We start from the raw sequence: 19,959 nt of genomic DNA, 5'->3' as shown, positions 1-19,959 counted from the left end.
GGTGAGGTTGAATAAATACAATAGTCCATCCAGTTCAACCTGTGTAGGTGTGTGTGGCTGTAATCATCTCACATACCCCTGAATGTTATGATCCTTGAGATGTATATCTAAGAGTCTTTTGAAAGCCACCATACTTCCCGCAGAAACCACCTCTTGTGGTAGAGAATTCCACAATCTTGTAGCCCTAACAGTAAAGAACCCCCCACGTTTCCTGAGGTTAAAACGCTTCTCCTCTAATCGCATTGTATGCCCTCGAGTCCTCATGCAATCCTTTCGACTGAATAGCTTTTTTTCTATGCTGAGATCACCATTGAGATATTTATAAATTGCTATCATGTCCCCTCTCAGGCGTCTCTTCTCCAGGGAGAATAAATCAAGCAATTGCAGACGCTCTTCATAATTAAGGTCCTCCAATCCCCTAATTAGTTTAGTTGCCCTACTGTGGACTCTCTCCAGCTCCAACACATCCCTCCTGACTCCTGAGGACTGGCGACCAGAACTGTACAGAATACTCCAGATGTGAGTTTTATAAAGTGGAAGGATTATAGTCTTATCTCTGGAATACATCCCTTTCTTTATGCATGCTAGTAATGGTGGCGATCAGTGATTTTTAGTGGGACTGCGACATTGCGGCGGATAAATCTGACACCGGAAGTGACACTTTTTGGGGACCAGTGACATTAATACAGTGATCAGTGCTAAAGATTATGCACTAGGGATCGACCGATTATTGGCAAAGCCAATATATCGAGGGCCGATATGCACTTTTCCCGATATATCAGAATCAAAACTTGGCATTTGAATGCTTTTAAGTGCAGAGGAGGGGTTTGGGGTCTTTTAGACCCCCAGATCCCTCCACAAAAGTACCTGACAAAAAAAAAAAAGTAGGAGGAAAAAGTTTTTTTTAAATGTACAAAAATATCGGCCAATATCGGCCGATACCGATATGCATTGGCCAAAATATCGGTATCGATATCGGCAAAAAACAATATCAGTCAATCACTAATATGCACTGTTACTGTATAAATGACACTGGCAGGGCAGGGGGTTAATACTAGGGGTGATCAAGGGGTTAAGTGTGCTCCTAAATTGTGCTTACTAACTGTGGGGGGGGGAGGGGCTCTATGCAAGGCACACAGAGATCGGTGTTTCAGCTTAGCTGAGACACAAGATCTCACTGTGCCTGTCTGACAGGAGAGCCGTCTGCTTTGTTTACATAGGCAGGCGGCTCTCCTGTCAGTTTCCCTGAAGATCGCGGGAGGCCGGCGGCGGTCGCACCCGCTCCTCCCGCGGTATGGATCCCGCTGTGTCTAATCAGGAGATCACATGCACATAATCACATAGATCTATGTGATTATGCACAGCCGAGCCGCCTTGCCGCAGTAAATCTGTGTGGGGCGGTCGGCAAGTGGTTAAAGGAAGCCCCCACAAGCAACGTATGGAGCTCCTCCTGATGGCCGGCGGATTCCCCCTGCAAATCCTCAAGGTCCTGCACCAGACATTGATCAAGAAAGCCCATACTCACAGACGATTCGGATCTACCAGACTCAATTGAATCATCAGTGTTTTTATATTCATCATCATTAAAGTAGCGATAGGTTACGGGCAAACGTGTTCACATCAAGGAAAGTTTTTTTCATTTATTTATATTTTTTTCAAATATACATAAAATGTATATATTTTCATCAGAGTTTATGTGTGGTCTGGTATGGACACACTCATATACTTTGTAGTTTTACTTTATTTTGAGTTATATGTTTTATGTTTTTAATTTTGTTATTTTTTTCAGATTACTTTTGGATACTTTTTATTTTTTGTTTGTTTTCTTGAAGAATTGGCTGAGCAATACTACTTGCTCTTCATGTGAAGCTGGAACAGCTGATTGAAGCTCTTGGATCCCATCAACTCATGTTTTACACCTGTGTAACCATGTGATATTTACTATATATATGTGCATGGTGGTTGTGTCCTGTATGGTTTTAACAATTGTGTCATGTTTTTTTTTTAATGTTTTTTAAATAAATGTTTGTATGCATCATATGGGTGTGCAGCCGTCCAATCCTTTTCCTTTCCTCCTGCCTTTAAACTCCTGTACATGCCTCTATGTGCATGAAAACATAGGCTAACATGGGAGGGCGTGTAGATGAAGAAAAAAAGAATCAAACGCCAGTAAAACAAGTGTGCATGAAACCTTAAAGTTTTACTAAAGCCAGTAGCCTGCAATCACTATTTCTGGTCTCCCACAGTACACAGAAGATGGAAATGCAATTATTTTAGTAAATATAAACTGCTAAATAGCTTTTAGTATATAGCAGTCCTATTACTTCCAACAGTTTCAAGCCGGGCACTGGTTAAAGCTTGCAGGAGGAGTTTTCATTCTCCTCTGACTGTCCCATAAGGCTGCATGACCCCTGACCCTCTGTCTGGACAATACTGATTGGCCCTGTGCTGATCACATGCACCCTTCAAAAAAAAAAAAAACTCTCTAGCAATACACACCAAACTGAGCATGTGCAGAGTGACTACAAAGGCTCTGTGCTACCAGGAGATGGATTGGGGACAGCGGAAGAAGGGGAGGATCAGAGAATACAGGATCAAACAGCATTTTTACACAATGTAGAGGATTAACCCCTTAGGTTCCACAGTGAGTATAACAACCATGTTTTACTGCATATACACACTGATTTTACTGTTGTGGGTTTAATAACACTTTTAAATACTTTTTGTTCTGTTTTACTCTTTCTAGATCAGAGGATCCCAATAATATTTGGCTTACCGCCCCCCTTTTCAAATAAAAAAAAAAGGCTCATCACCCCTCTGAAAATCTACATTCAAACAGAAAGATGAAGTAACAAATTTGTGTACTTTTATGCAGGGCTTGCTTTCTTTCTCATAGAATAGGTGCAGGAACTCCCCCCTTCCGAGTCATCCCTTTTCTCCACCCCTACCCAACTCCAAAGCACCATTCCTTGGTTCCACACCCTACCCACCTTCCAGTGCTGCCCTTTTAGAGAATACAGAACCATGTATCATTTTGTGCTGCTAAGTAAATTGTATGGAATTTCAATAGATTCTCCACCAGCCAGCCTTCCTCAAGACTCACCCCCAGCAACAGTAGGTTCCCCACCAGCAACAACAGACCTCCTCAGCAATAACAGACCCCCTGCAAAAATAGATCCCCTCCAGCTGGGATAAATCCCTCAGCAGCCAGTCCAATAGACCCTGCCGCACACCCCAACACTTCCCTACTCCACCCCCGCACTCTAGCAATCTTTAGTCCTGATGTCATCAAACCCAGAGCAGCATCCATAGCCCTGCTCTGGATGGGAGGACGCCAGAAAGAGTCCACCACTGAATCATGGAGGGAGCGCCATTTGCTGTGGGAGCGGAGGTTTGGGTAAGTACAGTATAATGGTTTAACCTCTCCTATGGACCAAATGAGCACATAATAATTTTTCTTCTGGCTAGAGTTGGTCTTTAAGACTTGTTGGTGGACCACTGCTCAGTTATACCTTGCATTTTGTGTGTGTAGCACAGACCCCTGATTGGTCCAGCTGCTTTTCCCAGGTTCTATTTCCTATTGGATGCACATCAGCCATGCATGACAGAGTATGTCCTCAGTCTCTCCACTCAGTACCCAGGCATAAAGTGTCTTTTTAAAATGTATTGCTTGGAATAGGGTGTAGGGTGAAGTTTAGGATACCCCAGAGCAAATGCAAACATTGGATGAGGACACTCTCCAGTAATGGTTAACTTCTTCAAGGTAGGCCTCTAGGGTAAGAGGATATGGACATACAGCCTATTGGGATCCCAAACTTGAAACAGCTCTGTGCCAGCAAATGTGGAACAGTCTCTTCACAAAAGGGGACCAAAAAAAGCATTACCGTAATTTCTCCAGGATCTCTCTCAGACCTTTACTCACTGTGTCACTGTATACATAGATGTCTCCTTCCAGTATCAGCAGGACCTTCTACCATGGGCCTCCTGGATAGATCCTCAGCAGACTTTACTCCAAACTTTTCCTGCAGCTTTAGTAGTTACCCCCCCCCCCCCAGCTCTCCCTGAGCTGGGACTGCAATTAACCTCCTGCAATATTCAACTAGACCCAGGAGGGCAGACAGCCCCTCCAGGCTGGGTCTCTCTTCACCAGGCAAAGGACCCTGCTGTTCTAGACCCCAGATTATTTATGCACACCTCAGCCACTTGCTGGTCACTCTCTCGACCAAGGATTGGCTGAGGCTGTAACCCACTATACTCCAGAATTTACTGGAATGCAGGGGGATGTAGTTGAACCTTCAGCAAGCTAAGCCTGGAACTGCCAGAAGTAATCAAATCCTGCTCCCCTGGCTACAGAGGAGCCAAAAACTAAATTTACTTGAACATACACACCTCCCAACTTTTTGCGAAAGGAACGATGGACACGTATTAGCAAAAGTATGCAGACATGGGACACGTCCCCCTGCCATGCCGCCTTAAAGGAAAATTATACAATAAAATTGTCAATTGTCAATTAACCAACAAGTTTTTAAACCACTACTTTTCCTTTCTACTGGCTTTGAAATTTACCAATACAGAAATTTTTAGTTGGATGAATGGTTTAGCACTGGGAAGTACTTTTTGAAAGATAAAAAGTGCATTTTATATACACTAAAAAAGTATCGGGACGCCTGCCTTTACACGCCCATGAACTTTAATGGCATCCCAGTCTTACCCCATAGGGTTCAATATTGAGTTGGCCCACCCTTTGCAACTATAACAGCTTCAACTCTTCTGGGAAGGCTGTCCACAAGGTTTAGGAGTGTGTGTATGGGAATGTTTGACCATTCTTCCAGAAGCACATTTGTGAGGTCAGGCACTGATGTTGGACGAGAAGGCCTGGCTTGCATTCTCCACTCTAATTCATCCCAAAGGTGCTCTATCAGGTTGAAGTCAAGACTTTGTGTACGCCAGTCAAGTTCCTCCACACACAACTCTCTCATCCATGTCTTTATGGACCTTGCTTTGTGCACTGGTGCGCAGTCATGTTGGAACAGGAAGGGGCCATTCCCCAAACTGTTCCCACAACGTTGGGAGCATACAATTGCTTAAAATGTCTTGGTATGCTGACACTTTAAGAGTAAAGGCCCGTACATACGTAGCGATTGTCGGCCGTAAATATTCGGCCAACGTCCGATCGGCCGATTGTCGGCTTGTTAGTATGATGCTTCCGACAACCGACTGCGACTTTTTGGCCGGACAGAATCTGGTGTGCAGGCTTTAAAATGTTTGTTGGCCAACACCAGAACGGCTGATTGTTCCTCAGTCAGTACAAAATTCGGCCGACAAACAGCAGATGAGCAAGACTGGGCATGCTCAGAGAAGAAAAAACACACGGAAAGTTAACCATCACATGGCATCACTTCTGCAGTCGGCTGTTGTTGGCCGACAAAATTCGTGTGCAGTCATTAGCACTTTTCAACCGACACGACAGCACCGGACAAAAGACGGCCGATCGTTCGGCCGACAATCGCTACGTGTGTACGGGGCTTTACCTTCACTGGAACTAGGGTCCAAGCCCAACACCTGAAAAACAACCCCACACTCTAATCCCTGATTGACCAAATGATTTGGACCAGTGCACAAAGCAAGGTCCATAAAGACATGAATGAGTGAGTTTAGGGTGGAGGAACTTGACTGGCCTGCACAGAGTCCTGACCTCAAATTGATAGAACACCTTTGGGATAAATTAGAGCGGATACGGCGAGCCAGGTCTTCTCATACAACATCAGTGCCTGACCTCACAAATGCACTTCTGGAAGAATGGTGAAACATTCCCATAGACACACTCCTAAACCTTGTGGACAGACTTCCCAGAAGAGTTGAAGCTGTTATAGCTGCAAACGATGGGCCAACTCAGTGTTAAACCCTACAGACTAAAGGGCCATACACACTATAAGATTTTCTGAAGACTTTTTCCTTCAGACTTACCAAAACCAGATAATATGAGGTCAAACCTAAACACTTTCAATTTGTATGCAATCTGGCAGGCCCTTGCACTACATAGAAAAGGTAAATCTGAAGGAAAAAGTCTTCAGAAAATCTTATAGTGTGTATGGCCCTTCATGGGCCATACACACTATACAATTGTCTTTAGATTTTTTCCTTTAGATTTACCAAAACCATATAATATGAGGTCAAATCTTAACACTTTCAATTTGTATGCAATCAGGCAGGCCCTTGCACTACATAGAAAAGGTAAATCTAAAGGAAATCTAACCACAAAAGTTGTATAGTGTGTATCCAGCTTAAGACTGGGATGCCATTTAAAGTTCATGTGCGTGTAAAGGCAGGTGTCCCAATACTTTCGACAATATAGCGTAGATAAGACCAAAATGAGGGACAATTGAGGAGGAAAGAAAAACACTGACTGTGTTCCGAATCAGGGACAGTCCCTCAAAATCAGGGACAGTTGGGAGCTATGACTTAAACCTATTAGCCGCCTAACTAGGAGGTAAATAAAAGAATCACTATGACTATAACTCTATGGTACAATGTTTTTTTGAAATGCTCTTCTCTTCTTCCTTATTTTTATTCAATGTCCCCCAATTGCACCCGAGGCCGTTACCTGCCCCCCTGGATCATTCCATGGCCCCCCAGGGGGGCAGTATCGCCCACCTTGGTGAACCACATAAAGAGACAAGAACTCACTGCTCAAGGTGGTGTAATTGCCTGATGACTCACACCGGTGCATGCCCCGGCTCGCCTCCGTGGAAACTTGATAAAGGAAAAGGAATTGGCAGCACTCCAGGCTGAGTCAAAATCCAGATTTATTGACTGGACATCCAAATATGACAATCGTGACAAGGTAGACGCGTTTCACACACTGACTGTGTGCTTAATCATTACAAACCACACAGTGATTAAGCACACAGTCAGTGTGTGAAACGCGTCTACCTTGTCACGATTGTCATATTTGGATGTCCAGTCAATAAATCTGGATTTTGACTCAACCTGGAGTGCTGCCAATTCCTTTTCCTTTATTTGGTGAACCACATCACTAGATCTTTTACAGAATACCTTTTATACTTTATATTCAATTTGAACCTTTATAATATTTTTACTTGTATTGTAGACCAAAGGGGAGTGTCCAAGCCTTCAAAACGCATTAGCCTTCTTTTTACTGATCAATTAATCGCTGACCATTGGTGTGGCACTTCTTTCATATCCTGTAGATCTGGCTAGCCTTGGGCAGGTATGAGGTTTGTGGAGGGTCTGTCCTGCAGGGTGATGGAATGGAGCTGGGCAGGGTTAGGTGAGGGTGTCAGTCGGCTCCTTAATGAGTCCTTCACAGCTCATTGTGTCCAGGGGTGATGTGTTAATAGGGAGAGATTAGTGTCCATCTGATGGCAGGCTGTGGAAATGGACAGAGACAGGGTGCTAAAGCCTTGGGCAACACTTATCCTCTTACAGGTAATTAGCACTAACATGCCAACAACGTGCAAATTACCAAAGAAAAGACATCTGAACATAAACAATGGAACGCAAACAGAGGTAACAAGTTACAAACTGGAGCACTGATATGGTAAGTGTATGGAGTGTGATAATCACAACAGCAACTGTCTGTCTAAATACTGGCTGATGGATGGATCTGTCACCCTCAGCAATGTAGGCTCATCTTATGTATAATCTTCTCCGCTGGGTGAAAGTTAAGCCTCGTACACACGCACCGATTGTTGGCTGACCGATCGGCCGACTTTTGTCCAGTGTTGTTGTGTTGGTTGAAATGTGCTCTAGACTGCACACAAATTTTTTCGGCCAACAACAACCAACTTCAGAAGTGATGTCATGTGATGGTTTACTTTCCGTGTGTTTTTTCTTCTCTGAGCATGCCCAGTCTTGCTCATCTGGTTTTTGTCTGCCGAAATCTGTACTGACTGAGGAACAATCGGCCGTTCTGTTGACGGCCAACTAAAATTTTATAGCATGCACACCAGATTTTGTTCGGCCGAAAAGTCGCAGTCGGTTGTCGGAAGCATCATACTAACAAGCCGACAATCGGCCGATCGGACGTTGGCCGAAAATTTACGGCCAACAATCGGTGCCTGTGTACGAGGCTTAAAGCAAGACTGGGCATGCTCAGAGAAGAAAAAACACACGGAAAGTAAACCATCACATGACATCACTTCTGAAGTTGGTTGTTGTTGGCCGAAAAAATTTGTGTGCAGTCTAGAGCACATTTCAACCAACACAACAACACTGGACAAAAGTCGGCCGATCGGTCGGCCAACAATCGGTGCGTGTGTACGAGGCTGTAGGCTCCATTCACACTATTGCATTTTTTCATGCATTTCATTTTTTTAACATGGGTTCCTATGGAACACGTTCAATGCATTTTTGTGCCTCTGCGTTTTTGGAAAGGGTCGGAACTTTTTTTTTTCTCCCGCAAAATGCAGCGTTTTGCATGTAATAGACTTCAATGGGCATGCAATAAAAATGCAAGTCCTGCGTTTTTGATGCGTTTTGCATTATTTAATTTGCCCAACAACAAATTGACCAAATAAAAAGAAAAAAAGAATCAAAAACATAAAACTTGTGAAACGTCTGTGTCCGAAAACGCAGAAAGCACAGCAAAAAGCACTGCTGAAACGCTCACAAGCAACATACATAGGTGTGAATCAAGCTTTAGAGCCCCTACACCCCAGTGCATTTTTGGAGGGGCAAAAAAAAACTATGGTTGCAGTATCTTTTCAAGCCATTTTAGGTCTATATGTGTGTGTAGAGGTGCATTTTTCTTTAGTGTAAAGCCTCGTACAACGATTGTTGGCCGTGAATTTTCGGCCAACGTCCGATCGGCCGATTGTCGGCTTGTTAGTATGATGCTTCCAACAACCGACTGCGACTTTTCGGCCGAAAAAAATGTGGTGTGCATGCTATAAAATTTTTGTTGCCCGTCAACAGAACGGCCGATTGTTCCTCAGTCAGTACAGATTTCGGCAGACAAAAATCAGATGAGCAAGACTGGGCATGCTCAGAGAAGAAAAAACACACGGAAAGTAAACCAGCACATGACATCACTTCTGAAGTTGGTTGTTGTTGGCCGAAAAAATTTGTGTGCAGTCTAGAGCACATTTCAACCAACACAACAACACTGGACAAAAGTCAGACGATCGGTCGGCCAACAATCGTTGCGTGCGTACGAGGCTTTAAGCTGGATACACACTATACAACTTTTGTGGTTAGATTTCCTTTAGATTTACCTTCAACTTTGTAATGCAAGGGCCTGCCTGATTGCATACAAATTGAAAGTGTTTAGGTTTGACCTCATATTATATGGTTTTGGTTAATCTAAAGGAAAAAATCTAAAGATAATTGTATAGTGTGTATCCAGCTTTAGACAGGTGTGTTGTCATGTGTCAACATGCATTTCCTTTATGCATTGATGGGACAGGAGACCCGGGCAAGCCGCTCCTTGTAATGACAGCCGATCGACTTCTCAGCCACATCGGTTGTCATTACAAGACAGCTGACCGTCGGCTTTGGATGCCGGTACCGGGGTGATGCCTCTAGCTGCAGACATCACTCCGGTACACAGAGATGTATAGTAACGAAGTAGAACTACTTAAGTACTGTACTTAAGTACCGAAATGCGGTATCTGTACTTTCCTAGAGTAGAATTTTTTTCTCCTACTTCCACTTTTACTTCACTACATTTTTTCGATGATTTCGATACTTCTACTCAAGTATTTTTTTTTTGTGCTGCATAGTTACTCGTTACTTTTAAAAAAATTACCACTGCCAGAACAGTAGATGGCAGGTTGCATAAAGCTCAAAAAAACGTGTATAATGTCATTTGTAAATCAGCGCATACGAAAATAAAGGCTGTGTATAATAAAAGCTGCTATACCAAATCTTTCCAATAAAAAGAAAATATGAAACAAACAAATAAATGGTGCTACAGCGCTTAAAGTGCATCAAGAAACTGCTAAAAAACACAGGTTAATCATTTGAATAAATCATTTGAAATAATAAAAAACAATATGATGTTCAAACTTTTGACTTATTTCTTTAATAACTACATAACACAGTACTTGTACTTCTACTTTCAGTACTTGAGTAGAAATTTTTTTTCAAAACTACTGGTACTTTTTACTTTTAGTACTTAAGTAGCAAATTTTTTGAAAAAACTACTTGCAATACTTAAGTAAAAAAAATGTTGAATACTTTAGTACTTCTACTTAAGTAACTTTTTCTGCGAGCACTTCCACTTCTACTCAAGTAATTTTTTGATCGAGCACTTGTACTTTTACTCAAGTAGAAATTTAGAGTACTTTATACAAGTCTGCCGGTACAGCACTTTCCTGGAATATCAGCAATATCGGTAACCTCCGATATATCGGGGAAAGTGCATATCGGCCCCCCATATATATTGGCTTTGCCGATAATCAGTTGATCCCTAATTCAAAGTGAACACAGGTTCACCTTATTCGCTAACCTTCATTCACTTCGTTCATAAGGTAAAGGAATGCTAGGAGGCTGAACCACAGTCTTACCATCAGGCAGGGAATAAGCAACATAATGCCTCTTCATTGCTTGTCACATGCCCTCTGAAGCTTGATCCAGTGCAAACTCCTCTTCATAGGGCACTATACATGTGAACGAGCCTTCAAAGAGCCCTGGATAGAGGTAAAAACTTCACAGGGGTTTTAATTCTTGCCCACTCTATCCAAAACTAGCGCAAAAAGTTATGGCTGGGCATACATTATAGGTAATTCAATTGCCGACCACAGCAACAAGCCACAGAAGATTTCATATAAAAAAAATACGGTGGTGAGGTTGCTGTGACATGATGCTGTATGTCTGGTAGAAGACAATCTACTTTATTAACTTCTTATTAATGTCAGTCGTTTAGGAACTCAGTGGCTCATGGTGAATCCTTTCTGCCCCAAGCAGTTTTGGGGGGTAATGTAGCCATGACCTGACCCTAGATGCTCTTCCTGATTAGCCGGAGGAGAGAAGAGCGCTGTCACCTTTGCTCGCTGCAATGACAGAATTTGTGTTAAGCAATAACTCTCTGACCCAGAACAGGAAATGACTGGGAAACCATTTCAGGGAATATGAAGGGGATTTTATGTGCTACCTACATACAATAGAATGGGGGCTGTCTAACCTATAGTGCATTCATCTTTGGCTGCTCTATATACACTCAACGGCCACTTTATTAGGTACACCTGTTCATTTGCTTGGTAGCACAAATTGCTTATCAGTCAATCACATGGCAACAACTCAATGCATTTAAGCGCCTAGACGTGGTGAAGATGACTTGCTGAAGTTCAAATGAAGCATCACAATGGGGAAGAAATGGGATTTAAGTGACTTTGAATGTGGCATGGCCGTTAGTGCCAGACAGGCTGGTCTGAGTATTTCAAAAACTGCTGATCTACTGGGATTTTCACACACAACCATCTCTCGGGTTTACAGAGAATGGCCAGAAAAAGGGGAAAATATCCAGTGAGCCGCAGGTGTGTGGAGGAAAATGCCTTGTTGATGTTAGAGGAGAATGGGCAGACTGGTTCGAGATGATAGAAAGGCAACAGTAACTCAAAATATCACTTGCTACAACCAAGGTATGCAGAATACCATCTCTGAACGCACAACACATCCAACTTTAAAGCAGATGGGCTACAGCAGCAGAAGACCACACCAGGTGCCACTCCTGTCAGCAAAGAACAGGAAACTGAGCCTACAATTCGCACAGGCTCACCAAAATTGGACAATAAAAGATTGAAAAACATTGCCTGGTCTGATGAGTCTCGATTTCAGCTGCGTCATTCAGATGGTGGGGTCAGAATTTGGCATAAACAACATGAAGGCATGGATCCATCCTGCCTTGTATCAACGGTTGAGGCTGCTGGTGTAATGGCATGGGGGAAATTTTCTTGGTACACTTTGGGCCCCTTAGTACCAATTCAGCATCTATAAAATTAATCCTCAGCCTTCCGCCCAAACTGTAGAATTAACTCCGCGCTTCAAGATACACCAACAGAAAAATACCAAATAAAGCTGCTACTTAAAACAAATATGGAATATACTTGATAACGTTATAAAAGGAATATTAGTAGCGCTGAAACAGTATAAAAAAAGTCTCTTAAAATAAACTGTAAAAACCCCAAATGACAGTGTGGTTAATGAAACAATCCCCACATCATTCAGTAAATGGTCCCACAAGTTCATATGAAAACGGTATGCAAAACATCAGTCCCCTTTAACTCCAGGTCAACGATAACATCACAGGTATACGGTGTTTCTCTTAACCTCCCTGGCGGTATGATTATGTCCGGAATTACATACCAAAAGCGGTACAATTCTTTTCATGGAAATTTGGCGTTATGTATTATAGGCCTACAATTCTTAGTAATTACTGACTTAAACCTGACCAAAACAAGAGTCTAGTAGACATCCCAGATGTGATAAATTTTAAACACAAACAAGTGAATTATAATCTAATCAATAATATAATTTTATTATATAATATATAATATATATAATAAAATTATATTATTGATTAGATTATAATTCATGCATTATATATTATATATAGATATATGTGTGTGTGTGTGTATATATATATATATATATATATATACACACACACATATATATATATATATACCGGTATATATATATATATATATATATATATATATATATATATATATATATACATATATATATATATATGCGCATATATATATATATATATATATATATATATATATATGCATATATATATATATATATATATATGTATATATATATATATATATATATATATATATATATATATGTATATATATATATATGCATATATATATGCATATATATATATATATATATATATATATATATATATAATATAATATAAAATGTGTTTTGTGTAACGTTTTTTTTTTTTTGAATTTCCCTCCCTAGTTCCGCTCCCATGCAGCATTGCTGCTGCAGGGAACGGAACTAGGAAGTGATCAGACCGACAGAGGGACGGAGGAGCGGCGGGACTCTCGGCTGGCGATCTCAGCAATGGGAGATCATCGCTGGATCGCCAGGAGAAGGTAAGAGAACACCGCTGCGCTCTCTGCAATCCACCCCGAGCGTGACTCGGGGATACCGCTCCTGCAATGAAAACTCCACCCCGAGTCACGCTCGGGATTACCGCTAAGGAGGTTAATGAAGGTGCACACTGCAAAAACCCCTATGTTCCGTGTAATCTGGTAGGGTCACCGCTAATCCACCACCAAGTGCAGGGGGAATAGGAACCAATTCAGCATCGTTTAAACGCCACGGCCTACCTGAGTATTGTTGCTGACCATGTCCATCTCTTTATGACTACAGTGTCCCCATCTTCTGATGGCTCCTTCCAGCAGGATAATACACCATGTCACAAAGATCATATCATCTCACCACTGGTTTCTTGAACATGACAATGAGGTCACTGCATTCCAATGGCCTCCACACTCCAGATCTCAATCTAATACAGCACCTTTGGGATGTGGTGGAACGGAAGATTTGCATCATGGATGTGCAGCCGACAAATCTGCAGCAATTGCGTGATGTTATCATGTCAATATGGACCAAAATCTCTGAGGAATGTTTCCAACACCTTGCTGAATCTATGCCTTGAGAATTAACTGTAGCATTGTTTTTCACAGGCCGAGATGATGAATTTTGCCTCGGGTCAGAAAATCTCTGAATTAGGATCATTCTCCTAAAGACCGGTACACACTTGACGAAAATCGGATGAAATATCCTCCGATTTTTCTCTCTCGTGCTCAGCGTTCATTACCGTTTTTAGTTGACAGTGCAAAATGTTCACAAAATTTCTCGTCCGATTTTTTTTTTTTTTTGGGACATTTGTTCCTAGACTTCCGGGTTGTCGGAACCTTCAGATCATGCGCGTTCTTTCGTATCCGATTTTTCGCGGACGTACTGCATACACATTAAACGAAAATTGGTCGTCTGAGGACGGACGATAAAAATTTTTGTGTTTGTCCCTCTGTTTTTTTTTCGTTGAAAATGTCGGCATCGGCTGCTGAAAGTTCTGTACACACTAGGCGAAAATCGTACAATTTTACCTCGGACGGGAATTTTCGTCATATTTTCTACTAGTGTGTACCCCACTTAACTCGCGCCATTAAAAATTCTGCATGGAGTTTGCATATTCTCCCCGTGCTTGCGTGAGTTTACACCCACACACCAAAGACATGTTAATTGACCACATTGGCCCTTGTGAGCGTGTGTGTGGGTCTACAAATCCCTACTGCGGCCTTCTATGGCAGACCCTAGTAATACTCTCTTGAGTGGATAATACGGCTCTGGTATGAATTTCAGGCATGGAGCCACAGAAAATAACATTCCAAGGTTTGAAGTGCACTAATGATCACAATGTGGTAGTAGAGACTGGGTGAGTCCATTCAGAGTTTAAAATGGAATTTTAGGCTATAACTATCTAATATTAAAACTGCTCCCACCATCCCCCCTCTTCTAACTGCTATTCTAACTACCCTGTAGAACAAAGATACTTAGGCCTTATGTACACTGCAACTTGTAAACGGACATTTTTGAGCAGTTGGGCATTTTTTCCAGAAGCCCCTGAACCCTCCTCTATGTTATCTTATCTGTCCATGTACACCGGGTCGTTTACAGTCATTTAGAGGCAGTAGAGTTCAGGGACGTTTTTCGGAAAGCAATTATTTGCATTCAGGATGTTCAGAACGTGTGTTTACCGGCGTTTCAAATGCAAAAACGCGACCGAACGCGATCACCCGCGTTTAGCGCTCGCGTTTTTCCATTTTAAAGGGGAATGATTTTTTGACCTCTAGAAACGGTTCTGAGCGCAAACGCCCGCTAAACGCCTGCTAAACGCCCGCTAAATGCTGCTGCAAACATGACACAACGGACGTTTTAAACGTCCTTTAAATTCCAGCGTTCAAGGGACTTTTTAAAACGTCCCGTGTACATGTAGCCTAATACTTCCCTATTCTTAACCCTGGTACACGCGATGAGATTATCAGACGAATGATCTTCTGGCTTTTTTTGCATGCTAGTCACCATATCGAAAATGAAGAGATTACTGAAGTTATGAAAATTCTCTTACAACAGAATAAAAATTTGGAAGTGATGTAATGTATTTTCGTACGAAAACTGAGTATCGAAAGAGCAGGGCCGGGACAATGGTTGGGCAGGAGGGACAGTTGCCCTGGGCGCAATGGTGTATTGCAGGGATGGGGGGGCGCCTTGACCCTAACCCTAAGGGAAGGGGGCGCAGTTTGGCATCCTTGCCCTGGGCGCTGGAGGACCTTGTCCCGACACTGCGTAGGAGATCTGGTATTGTACAAGAAAAAAGTTTGTGTTTATTCCTGTGGATAATTTCGGACGAAAGCTGTGTACTAATGATCAATTCGAAAGCGGTATTTTTCATACCAATTTCTGATCGTATGTACTAGGCCAGGGGTGTCAAACTCAATTTCATCGTGGGCCACATCAGCATTATGGCTGCCCTCAAAGGGCCGGTTATATCTGTAAGATTAGATGTCCAGAGCACTCCATGCCCCCTTACACCCTTACACGAGATGTCAAGAGCCCCCCACCATCATAGGTCAAGAGTCACCCACCCTTCCTTACATCACAATGCACCACCTTTCCTTGTGCTACTGCCAGGAAGAAGATGCGGGTGGATCTGGGAAGAAGAAAGTGCAAGGTCTGGAGGAGGACCAGAGGAGGGCTGGAGTCAGTAGACAGAGTCTACTGAATGCTGCGACCAGGAGAGGCAGAGACAAGGGGGTGTTATGGCTGCACAGAGAGGTGCAGGATCTGTAGGAGGAGTTCTGCCCTCCACTCTGCTGTAGACTGCTGAAAAGGGGGATGGGCAAAGATGAGCCTTTCTGCAGCAGTACAGAGAAGCACAGGATCTGGCAAGGGAGTTCTGTCCTCTCTGCTGCTGACTGCTAAGACGAGGTGGGGGCAAAGACAAGGGGGGTGCCGTAGCTGCAGGAGAGGGGCAAGGGCCATATGAAATGGCCTGGGGGGCCGCATTCGGCCCACGGGCCTTGTGTTTGACACCTGTGTACTAGGCTTTAGGGCGCTCTGGTCTGGTCATGTGGTCTCTCAACCATCTGGCTTCAGGGGAGAGGATAGAGCGCCGACAACAACCAAAATGTCTAGCCAATGACGTCACCCAAAGGCTCTCCCCTGAAGCTGCCGCTGGGGGACGCTCGAGTGACTGGATGGGAGCACTCTGAGAACATGTGAGTATAAGCATCTTTCTTCTACAGGGTAGTTAGTATAGGAGTTGGACGGAGGGTTGGAGCAGATTTAAGATTAGATAGTTATATTCTGTGATTTCTGTCTGTGACCATTATAAAAAAGAAAAAAAAATGTTAGTGTAAAATCTGCTAGTGCATATAACAACCCTCTCCCCCTGATTAAAGATGGTGCTGTCCAAAGGTGCCCCCGTGCTCCTTCATCCAGAGTGGAAGCACTCAAATACAGGAGGCTTGTTACTGGCCAGATCACCAGGTGAAAACAAACAAAAAAAGAAAATGAATGCAGCCACCACATCTAATGATTGGTAAGTTGCAATATATTACATTTTTGGTTTGGGGTTTACTACAGCTTTGACCACTCTTTGGGTCTAAGGGTGCATGGCTAACTAGTAATACTATCCTTCTTCCCAGCTCGGGCAGGCAGTGTGCCTTCTGTCTCAGATGCCCCAGGTGTGGTCGCACTCCAGCCTCCTTCACATACAATGCAGGATTAGGAGGCCTGTATTGCACGCAATCATGAAGGAAGCCCACCTAAAGGCTGGAGCTTAGGGAGCCAGAGTGGGGGTAGGGTACAGTATGTAATACAGCTTCTTCAGCTACCCCTAGACTTTATGAGTATTTAACCCTTGCAGGGCAGGTACATATGCAGTGTACATCTTGGCTAATTCCTAAAGAGATTAGCTTTAAACAAAAAAAAAAAATGAGCAGACTTTGCTACAATACTCACCTTAAATCCTGAGCTACTCCTTGCATTACTTCTTTTTTGCCACAAGATGTCTTCAGCTGTCCTTGTTGAATGATGGTCCTCCTTTCCAGCCTGCAGCCCGGGTTCAGCTGAACTCGCACGATTTCATGCCAGCTTTTCAGTCCGACTTCTGGGGCAATTTCACAGACATCTGTGCGGGTTCCTGCACAGTTGTTCATGGAAATGCCCCCCCCCCCCCCCAAATTGCCAAAAGTAGTACTGAAACTATTTTTGGGAATCGGTGCGGCACCGCAAAGTCGGCGTTGCACCGATTCGTACGGCAATTGGCTCAGATTTGACATGCAATTTGACATGTCAAATCACATGTCAAATTGCCTCAATGTGATCATGGACATAGCCTAGTTTGGCATTCGACACTTCCGGAAGTGTTGGAAGCTTATTTTGTTGGGACACTTCATAGGAGTTAGAGGAAAGAGCCATTACAAGCTGCAGGACACAAAGTCATCTCAAGATACTTAGGGAGGATGCAGTACTACTTCTTCTATAGCAGGGACCTAAGGGCTTGAATTCTTTACAGATCTGACAAGGTCTCATGAAGACCTACTAATACTTGTAGCTCAGCTCTAAGCAAAAAAGAGGACACTATATATATATATATATATATATATATATATATATATATATATATATATATATATATAGACCCACTGGTACTACTCAGGAATGGGGAGCCAGCTGAAAATATCACCATCCAGTAGTGATATAGAAAATTGACTGCACTCCCAATCTAGTCTCTGTGGTTAATTGTATGAGATGACCTCAGGCTTGCACCACTCCACAAGCCATACCCTCTAACATGTTTTGCCCCAACCACCGGGGCTTATTTATAGTGGACCGCTATGACTAAACCTTGGTGGTTGGGGTGAAACATGTCAGAGGGTATGGCTTGTGGAGTGGTGCAAGGCTGAGGCCATCTCACACATTTAACCAATAACCGCACAGACTGGATTGGGAGTGTGGGGATTTTTCTAAGTAAGGTCTCATGAAGGGCCTATTTATTTTGTGCGGGAGCATTAATGCATGTTCTAAATATAATGTGCATTAACATGGCAGCCCATTGGAAGACCAATGCTTTATAACAGGGATGTGCAAACTTCGACCCTCCAGCTGTTTTGGAACTACACGTCCCATGAAGCATTGGAAAACTCTTACATTCACAGACATGAATGGGTATGATGGGAATTGTAGTTCCTGAACAACTGGGGGCCATCGTTTGGAGACTCCTGCTCTAGAAGGTCCTAAATCATAGGCATGCCACAAAATTTCTGATGCATTGCACTATGGTGCATTGCCATGCATTGCAGCGAGCTGCACTACATATGTGTTGCCTGTGTATTGGGGTTGTTTTCAAAATGAATGGCAGTGCAACGCATTAACGCATTTAAGTTGTGCTACCACTGCTCCCTATAAGCACAATTCCCACAATGCTTAGATGTAAAAAATCAATAAGTGATATTGCTTTATGATGCATTGGGCCAGTAAAGGTTATTCTGAGGGTCTTAGCACACCAGATGTGCATGTTACTGACAAACATTACAACATGTACTGTATTTCTGCACTGTTTTGTGCATTTTAAACATGCAAACACAAGATGTAAATGTATATATGTCTGTGTGTCTGTGTATAAATAAATTAAAAAAAAAAAAAAAAAAATATATATATATATATATATATATATATATAAACACACACACACAGTATCTCACAAACCCCTCACATTTTTGTAAATATTTTTTTGTTATCTTTTCATGTGACACTACTGAAGAAATTACACTTTTCTACAAAGTAGTGAGTGTACAGCTTGTATAACAGTGTAAGTTTGCTGTCCCCTCAAAATAACTCAACACACAGCCATTAATGTCTAAACCGCTGGCATAAAAAATGAGTACACCCTAAGTGAAAATGTCCAAATTGGGCCCAATTAGCCATTTTTCCTCCCCGGTGTAATGTGACTCATTAGTGTTACAAGGTCTCAGGTGTGAATGGGGAGCAGATGTGTTAAATCTGGTGTTATCGCTCTCACTCTCTTATAGTGGTCACTGGAAGTTAAACATGGCACCTCATGGCAAAGAACTCTCTGAGGATCTGAAAAAAAGAATTGTTGCTCTACATAAAGATGGCCTAGGCTATAAGAAGATTGCCAAGACCCTGAAACGGAGCCGCAGCACGGTGGCCAAGACCATACAGCGGTTTAAAAGGACAGGTTTCACTCAGAATAGGCCTTGCCATGGTCGACCAAAGAAGTTGAGTGCACGTTCTCAGCGTCATATCCAGGGTTGTCATTGGGAAATAGACATATGAGTGCTGCCAGCATTGCTGCAGAGGTTGAAAGCGATGGGGGGGTCAGCCTCTCAGTGCTCAGAGTATACGCTGCACACTGCATCAAATTGGTCTGCATGTCTGTCGTCCCAGAAGGAAGCCTCTTCTAAAGATGATGCACAAGAAAGCCTGCAAACAGTTTGCTGAAGACAATCAGACTAAGCACATGGATTACTGGAACCATGTCCTGTGGTCTGATGAGACCAAGATAAACTTTTTTGGTTCAGATGGGGTCAAGTGTATGTGGCAGCAACCAGGTGAGGAGTACAAAGACACGTGTGTCTTTCCTACAGTCAAGCATGGTGGTGGGGGTGTCATGGTCTGGGGCTGCATGAGTGCTGCTGGCACTGGGGAGCTACAGTTCATTGAGGGAACCATTAATACCAACATGTACTGTGACATACTGATGAAGAGCATGATCCCCTCCCTTCGGAAACTGGGCCGTAGGGCAGAATTCCAACATGATAACGACCCCAAACACACCTTTAAGACGACCACTGCCTAGCTAAAGAAGCTGAGGGTAAAGGGGATGGACTGGCCAAGCATGTCTCCAGACCTAAACCCCATTGAGCATCTGTG

This window comes from Pelophylax lessonae (genome assembly GCF_965119305.1).
Source record: "Pelophylax lessonae genome assembly, chromosome: 8".
NCBI classification, from domain to species: Eukaryota; Metazoa; Chordata; class Amphibia; order Anura; family Ranidae; genus Pelophylax; species Pelophylax lessonae.
Note: the sequence above shows the minus strand (reverse complement) of the source record.